Raw genomic sequence first — 8695 nt, 5'->3', positions numbered from 1 at the left:
AACAAACACCACGTTTTTAAAATGTGCACACACACCGTGTGGAAGAATTACTGCCTTTTTTGGGCAAGGGGTTCCTGGAATATGGAGGGTTTGTCTATCCTGTCCTCAATTCATGGCACATTATGGTGTAGGGACTACGCAAGGCCCCTCCCTGGTTGATTTAGTGATTTCTTTATTCCCTGATATCTCCGTACCCACCTCTCCTTCCTCTGGCATCCAAATAAATAACTGTTCTAATGTGTTTAATGTGTTCCTGAAAAACGCTGTGATGATGTCGATGCCTATACGTTATTCCTTCACGTTCACTGCAATAGATAAAATTTTCAACTAAAAAGTTACTTGGAAAAGATTTGCTCTTAAAAATGTCTGTTTCTGACTTTCCAGTGTGGGCTCCTGTTCTGATTGCCTCCTATTCACCCCGTTGGTGAGTGAAGGATATGCGGTCTAAATAGTAGAAGGTGGCCAAACATAGGACACTCAACACTGGTCGCAGTACTCACAGTGGAGGACACTGTGCTATGCGGGGACACGGGGGATGCATTCCAGAGCAGAGTGAACCACTACGGGCCATAGGAGGCAGGCTTTGTAGTAACAAGGAGGTGATGTGCTCCCTGGTTTACACAGGGGGGTGTGACTGGCTTAGCCAAATAATTCTGTAGGCTGTCAGGGCAGCTCAGGCCATTAAGTTGATGACCAGGTAGATGGCAACTGTCCAGCCGAGAGAGGGAATTAGCCTATGGAGAGACTTCTGCCTGAGGCATGGAGCGTATCTGGTCACAGCAGGGGGACCCCGTGTTAGGCCTTCAGAGCCCTGCGACGCTAAAGACGGCAAGGCAGCTCATGGAATTTTAGACTTCACAATACAGCCTAGAATTTTTGCCCTACTTCTTGTGTCAACGTCTCTGAGAGGCACCAGAAAAGTCCTTCTTTTTGTTTCTTTCCTAATCAGCATTTGAACAACACCCTATTAGCCCCCAAAGTAAGACAACCCTCCCTCCTCCTTCATCGCGTTCTTGCCAAATGCGACATGGGTCTGCTCTGACATTTCTATTTTTCAAATACATAAAACATTCATATATGCTGATTTTCTTGCTCGGTCTCATACAAATCTTACTACATTCGAAAGAAGAGAAGTTGTTCATAAAGGGTTTGATTTCTTACAGCTTCCACTAGAATGGGCCGAAAAAGTTGAAGTGGTTTTATGGACTTCTCTTCCATCCTTGACAAACAATTCAAATGCTGGGAAGAAGTCTTTTGATCAGCAGACAATCAGGGCTGAAGGTACCGTGTGACAATGGGAAGTTTGCAGCGTCGTGCGGAGGAAAAAAACCAGGCCTACTTTTAAAAATGAGAATGACTGAAATGCAGAGAGAGGATTACCTCATTCAGAGGATTCGCTAGAGAAGAAAAATAGGTGCTTTCCTGGGCGGTGTGGAGAAGGTGTCCCTCGGCGGGACAGGCCGTGCCCTCTGAGAGAGGCGATCAAATGGGACAACAAGGCAGGTTGCGTCTGCGCAGCAGCCCCGGGTCCACGTGGGGAGTGGAGCGCAGGGCGGGAGGCAGAGGTCACACCGGGTCACTCGGGAAAAGCCGAGAGAAGAGGAGCAGAGCGGGGGTCATGCTTCCTGGGTACCGGGGGGCAGCTACGTTAGCTTTCGCGTGCGGCTCACTCACCTGTAACCAACGTTGGTGACGCTCCCGCAGTCCTGTGGCGCGAAGACTGTGGCTTCACATTCGCGTCCTCCTCTTTAGGAAGTGATCCAAGAGGGGGTGCTCGTGTCCCCCCGGGCTCGGGAAAAGGAGCTGACCCGTTCCCGTGCACCTGTCCTTGGCTGTTCCAGGGTGGACATGCACTGTATACCACGTTTAAAGCAGTTCCACGACTGTAGATAGACGCAATACCTACCTCGCAGCTTTTTACCCATGCTCGTTGTTTCTACCAGTCTATAGTCTACTTACTGTTGCATTTTTACTATGTCCTGTCATTTATCTAATATGTAAAGACGCTTTAAGACTCATGAGGCACGGTACCTGTGATATTTAGCATTTTCTTAAATCAGGACGATTTTATGGAGGAGCAGGGTGGAGGTGGGGGGAGGGAAGGAAATGACCTAATATTCACTGAAGAACTGCATGTACCTCCCCGTTTTAGATGTCTTATTAAATTAATCAGAAACCCTGAGTTCAGACATCCATGACACATACTAGTGGAGGATCCACCGGTGTCAAATTTCTTAGCATTTCTGAAACTCAGTTTCTTGCTTGGTGAGTGTCACGGGGCTGCAGTTGGAAACAGATGAGGAGAAAGGTAATTTGACCCGTTGGAGCATTCGGCCCGGTGCCTCATATGATGGGTGACCGTGGAAATCAAAGAAGGAAAAGATATTTAGTATAATGGAATATTGTCTATTCAATCTAAGTATTTCTATTTAAAAGAAATATCTAAATGGTGCATATAGGAAAGAACAGAACGGAACCCAGTACAAAGTATAAAATTGCTGGGTTTTATCATGCTGTATTTTCATAGAAGAAAATATGAATTTATTTAGAAATATGTGAAACTTGGGGCACCTGGGTGGCTCAGTCGGTTGAGCATCCAACTCTTGATTTCGGCTCAGGTCATGATCTCATGGCTCACGTGAGATTGAGCCCCGTGTAAGGCTCTGCCCCCAGCGTGGAGTCTGCCTGAGATTTTCTCTCTCCCTCTGCCCCTCCTGCCACTTACGTGTGCTTTCTTGTTCACTTTCTCCCTCTAAATAAACAAATAAAATCTTAAAAAAAAAAGAATAAGAAATACGTGACACTCCATTAAGGGAAAAGTCTAACACAGACATTATTATTGACCAGGTGGTATCTGACATCAAAGGTAGCTCTAGAGTTTTGGGGAAACATTGAAGGGCTTATATTTTTCTAGAATTAGGCTGGGTCACACAAAGAAAATTCCCCTGAGAGTTGCACAGTGTGGCTTCATTCCAGGCCCTGTCATTAACTTGCTCTGGCTTGCCTACTCATTCTGTTAAGAGGTTTTGTTTTAGTTTTGTTTTTAAGTATGTTCCAAGCCCAGCATGGAGCTCAATGTGGGCTTGAGCTCATAACCAAAAGATCAAGACCTGAACCGAGATGAAGAGTTAGACACTTAACCAACTGAGCCACCCGGGCACCCCTGATTTGATCAATATTTTTTGATTTGAATTTTTTAAAGATTTTATGTATTTATTTGAGAGAGAGAGAGAGCGCGCACGTGTGCACGATGGGGGGGGGGGAGGCAGAGGGAAAGAGAGAAGCAGACCCCCTGCTAAGCAGGGGGCCCCATGTGGGGCTGGAGGGGGCTCAACCCGAGGACCTCACGTTCATGACCTCAGCTAAAGGCAGATGCTTAACAGACTGAGCCACCCAGGTGCCCCTGATTTGAATTTTTAAAAAGTAATTGAGGTGTTTTATTGCATAGAAAAAAAACCTTTATATTTGATCAAGTAATTAACACTTCCAATGCTCTTCATTCTTCTGTGTAGATTAGAACTTCATTTATTATCATTTTCTTTTTGCCTAAAGGACTTTTCTCACCTGAATTGATACAACAGATGGATCTGTTTCCTCAACTACAAAAAGCAAAAAAATAGCAACTTTATTTTATCATGAACATCTACCAATCCTGCTTCAGCCCCCCAAAATTACTTGTCTAATCTTTACTTACCATAGACTAGTGTTTCCCAGATATTTATATTTCATAGGGAAAAAGCCTTAATTGCAGCTATCTTTCCTGAATTAGAACTAGGGGCTTATATACCACCATTATGTGTATCACCATAACTTTATAAATAAATCTCTCAGAGTAAGAGGACTTTTTTTGTTATCAGAATAATTGTAACTTTTCTTTTCTTTTTTCTTTTTTGGAGAGCGAAAGCACGAGACCAAGCGAGCAGGGGAGGGACAGAATGAGAGGGAGAATCCTAAGCAGGCTCCACACCCAGCATGGAGCCCAACATGGGGCTCAGTCTCATGACCCTGAGATCATGACCTGAGCTGAAATCAACAGCTGGATGCTCAACCAACAGAGCCACCCAGGCGCCCCAGAATAATTGTAAATCTTTGAAAATTCATGTTTCTTCTTCTTACTTCCCAAGAAACAGTGGAAGTTTTGCCTAGGTCCAGGACTTGTCTGGGAATCACATTTGAAAGACACTATCACAGAGTATACACAAAGGAATCCGAATCCTTTGAGATGATGAATTGGCTTATTTGAGAAACAAAATAACGTCAAGGGCAGAACCTGGTATCTTGGCTCTAACAAGTCTGTTCTCCACAGCAACCCAATTTCAGATTATGTATTTTGTATTTTTCATTCACAGGGCTCATCTTCCCTCTTCCAGAAACTTCCACTTATTAAAGTAGATATCGTCATGTTGAGTCCATGAAGTTACATCATATGCACTTCTCACGCCTCCTAGAATGAACCCTGTGGTTTCAGAGCGATGTGTCATTGCTCCGGGTTTTCGGGGTGTGGATCCTGGTATCTAAGCTTAGGTTCCTTCTGTACTCCCTAAAGAAGAGTGTGAGTTCCCTAGACTGTTAGCGATATGAAAATTGGTTTCTGAACATTTATAATTGATTTAGGTAATGAAGGTATTAACCTTAGGTTTTAACCAAAGTTTGATGCACTCATTAGGTAGGAAAGGAAACTTCTGGCATAAATAAAAAACTCCACACATCTGACTCCTCAAGTTCCTTTGGCTCTTACCGTAATGAGGCTGACCTTGCTTATTTGCAAAAATGAATAAACACACAAGTGTTTTGATATCTGAACAAGAATTTTTCAGACCTAGTTTTTTTAGACATACCCAGGGAAGTTTTCCTAGCCATCCAGGTTTCCTGCATCTTCCTCATGAGAAGGCCAGGCCACATCAAGCCATTAGTTTTTTAATATTATGATTGCTTTGGTTTTCCTAGATACATTGACCTTTTTACCTTCCTGAAATGAGAATGGTTACTTATTTTCAAGAATTTTTTTTTTTTTTTTTTTGGAGCCGAGTGAATTGCAGTGATTTAAAGACCAGTTATTATTTCTACCCACTTAGTTCAGGATAAAGTGCGTACTTTTATGGTGAAGCAGAGAATGGCCAAATTAAACCAATTAGTTTTTTTTTTTTTACTTGAATATTCATTTGTGTTTGCCATGTAAATTGGAGGGAGGAAAATGATTTTCACTGCTGGAGCATAAAACAAATTAGATATAATGGTACATAAAATGCAAACCAAAATCACTCTCTCGAAAATTAATGCCTTTTACAGGATATGAAGCCATTAAAAAAAAAAAAAACTGTCACAACATTTTTAACCTGTTCTAGTTTCCATGTTCCAGCAACACATCCATTCTCTATTGACCACATTCTGGGAAGCTGGTACCAATAATTAAATGAATTGCACTGTACAAACCTTACAGTCATCGACCATGGCAGGAAGCCAGCTCTTTCTCTTGCACTTGAAAAAAAAATTCAATTACTATTCTATTTCCCAACTCTGGAAATTTTTTTTAACAAAATGGTTTCATTACAAAATTCATTTTTCTCAGTGGAATATGTAACCTCTCCTCTGTGAAAGCTAGCTTATGTTCACAGAATTATGGCCATGAAGGATTGTGCTTGTAGTCATGTTTTTTCAGTAAGGCTAAAATACATTAGGCCTCAAGTATCCGTATAGATTTGCATGTAAACAGAGTCTCATGTGATTGTATTAGAGATTTCAATGTAGATTTCCAAGAATTTCAGGTGAGGTACTGCTATAAATCGACGCCATGTTAACACTGCTGGCTGTATGTGACAGGTGCCGATTAGGTAGTCTCGTTGTAACATTACCTTCAGGTTTTAAATCTAGCTGAAATTTATTTTTTTTATGTGTGGTGGGGGAGGTATGAATCTATTTGTGTTTATTCTCCAAATGCATGGGAATTATTCCAGAAATACAACTGTGTCTATTAATATAATATGTATATTACATAAATATAAAATATGTAATACATATGGTTATATACATATTATATAAATATATGTGTGTGTGTGTGTGTGTGTGTGTGTGTATGTATGTTATGGGAAGCATACATAAATTAAACCAAAAGCAAAGATAATACAGACACTGAAAAATTGACTATACCAATTGTATTCTTTATGAGAAAAAGTCACCATAAAAATGACTATTTGAATGAAGTATTTTGGATAAAAACAATCCTTTATTAAAGATAAAGGTTAATATTCAGAGTTCATAAAGAGCTCCTAAAAATAAATAAAAGATTTAAAAACTCAATGGAAAAATAGACATATAACAGGTTATTCTCTGAAGAGGAAATGCAAACCGCCTTTAAACATATGAAGAGATGCTTAACCTTGTTTATATCCCGAAAACTGAATTAAAATAACTCTCAGATGCTTACTTTCATATATCAGATTATCAGAAGTTTGAAGATCTGATAATATCAAGTGACTGAATTATAGGTACTTTTGTGAACTTTCCACATGGAAATAAAATTTTGAATATCATTTGGGCAAACTCTATTAAAACGTAAACTGTGTACGCTTCAAACATTCTACTTTCCCATATCTCTCCTGAGATTCATTTATGCCTGATGCATATAGAAGGATGTTCATTGCAATATTGTTTATAAAGCAAAGTATCAGAAACCCCCTGTATATCTAATAATAGATGTTAAACTCTAGAACATTCACACTGTGAAATTCTGTGCAATAATCAAAGAGACATATAAGGTGAAAAAAGAATGATGTGTATAGTATAACTCCTTCATGTAAATAGAAAAAAAACTGTATATTCTGTATATACAAAAAACCATATAACATTATATATATATATATAATTTATATCTTTAGCTAAAGCTTTTTTAAACAAGTCACTAGAAAGGATCTGGAAGAATCACAAACGTACAATAGAGATCACCTCTGGGGAGAACACCAAAAAACACTTGACTTTATTTGTGTTACTTGACTTTTTAACAGTGTGAAAGACTAACCCATTATTTGGCTAACTAATCGACTTTAGTAGCCAATACTATTATGCTAGTGAATTACTTTTTAGACGGGAGAGTTGGAAAGTGGGACCAAGGTGGGGTTTGGAACAAACAAAATGACAGTCCAAAAAAATTAACCCCTGGGTTTATGATGATTTCTATCACTAAGATTACCAATCTCTTCTGCACTGACTGAGTCTAGGTCAGTCAGGAACCTGAGATTCAGGAACCTGAGATTAAAATCTCCATTTATGCTAGTCAGGGTCAGATCCTTATGTTAATGAAATTATGTCTATGAAGAGTACAAGCATTTGTAGGGGGTTTAAATCGAAAACCTCCCCATTTATTCTGGGAGTTGCCAGTCTTTGGAATGCCACTCTTCTTTGCTAAACACACAGTTTATCATATTTGAAATGAAGTGGAACAAATTTAAATACACAGTGAGAGAACACAAGATTTCATACAACTTTATCAAATGCAGTGTCCAAATAATATCTGACTATTCTCTCCACTTCCTCCAGCCCTCTGCTTGAAGTTGAGTGTGTAGGGATTGATTTGGCTGCAAATAACTATAAATGCACCAAAGGTCTTAAGTTGTAAGGGTTTTTAATATAGTAAAAGAAGACTAGAGGTAGGTATGTCTAGATTTATTTCAGAGGTTCAGTGACATCAAGGATGCAGAATTTCCACACATTTGCTGTACAGTGCTCAGAGTGTTGGCTTTCCGTTCTTGTGCTTTATTGCCTCACAGTGGCAATATAGTTGTCACCGCTCCAGGCATCACATTTTCATCCCTACATTTTAAGCTAAAAGAGAGATCTGGGAAAAATGTCTTTCCTGTATGAAAGTTGTGTATGTTTATCTGTAGAGATGATCCCTCCCCAGATTTCCCCTGCAGAACTCCTTCTGATGTCATTTTATCTGGAACCTATGTTTCAGATGTGCGTACTATCAAGAGAGACCAGGAAAATATGCAGAAAAGGGGACTGCAATTCTCAAGGTTAGCTTAGACTAACCATGATTTATTTACTAGAACCAGGAAGAGGACATATTTTCCTTGAATCTGAAGGATCTACAACCGCTTACCTGAGTGAATCAGTTCCTTAGGGAAGGAGAAAGTGGGTGGTGGTGGGAAGGTGGGTTAGTAGGATGATTACTGTTATATAGGTTCTGAACAATGGGAATCTTCTGTGGTTCATATAATCATGGTTCCCAAAGTGGCATTGCTCCCTTTGTGCTCAAAATTAAAGACTGATTGTTTGGTGTTTCGGCTCATTCTGTACTCTTGACCTGCAGACCTAGTTTTAGACACAAAGAAGTAAAGATCTTCCAACCTCCTATTTCACTTCACAGGGAAGAATTATAAAGCCAGATAAGATCCCAATCGTGCCTTCTTTTTCCCTTCTTTGGGATAGAATTCAGTTGTCTTGCTGACAGGTTAAACAACAGTTTTTGGATTAAGGGATTCCTGATTCTAGCAGCGAGTGCAGTAACTGAGGAGGGGGTGTTTTCTTGACTATCTCGTGTACGTCTAAGAAGAACCATACAAGGTGGAATCTGCCTGGGAGATGCATGGGGCATTCCTGGAGTAAGGGCTCTGAGATGAGAAGATTGTAGTGAGCAGAGAATCAGAACAGTTTCCAGGGGAACTTTTTCTATAGCTCATGAAAAAAAAAAAAAAAA

This window comes from Ursus maritimus, unplaced genomic scaffold (genome assembly GCF_017311325.1).
Source record: "Ursus maritimus isolate PB19 unplaced genomic scaffold, ASM1731132v1 scaffold_17, whole genome shotgun sequence".
NCBI lineage: Eukaryota > Metazoa > Chordata > Mammalia > Carnivora > Ursidae > Ursus > Ursus maritimus.
The sequence above is the reverse complement of the archived record's forward strand: the minus strand, read 5'-3'. Positions refer to the sequence as shown.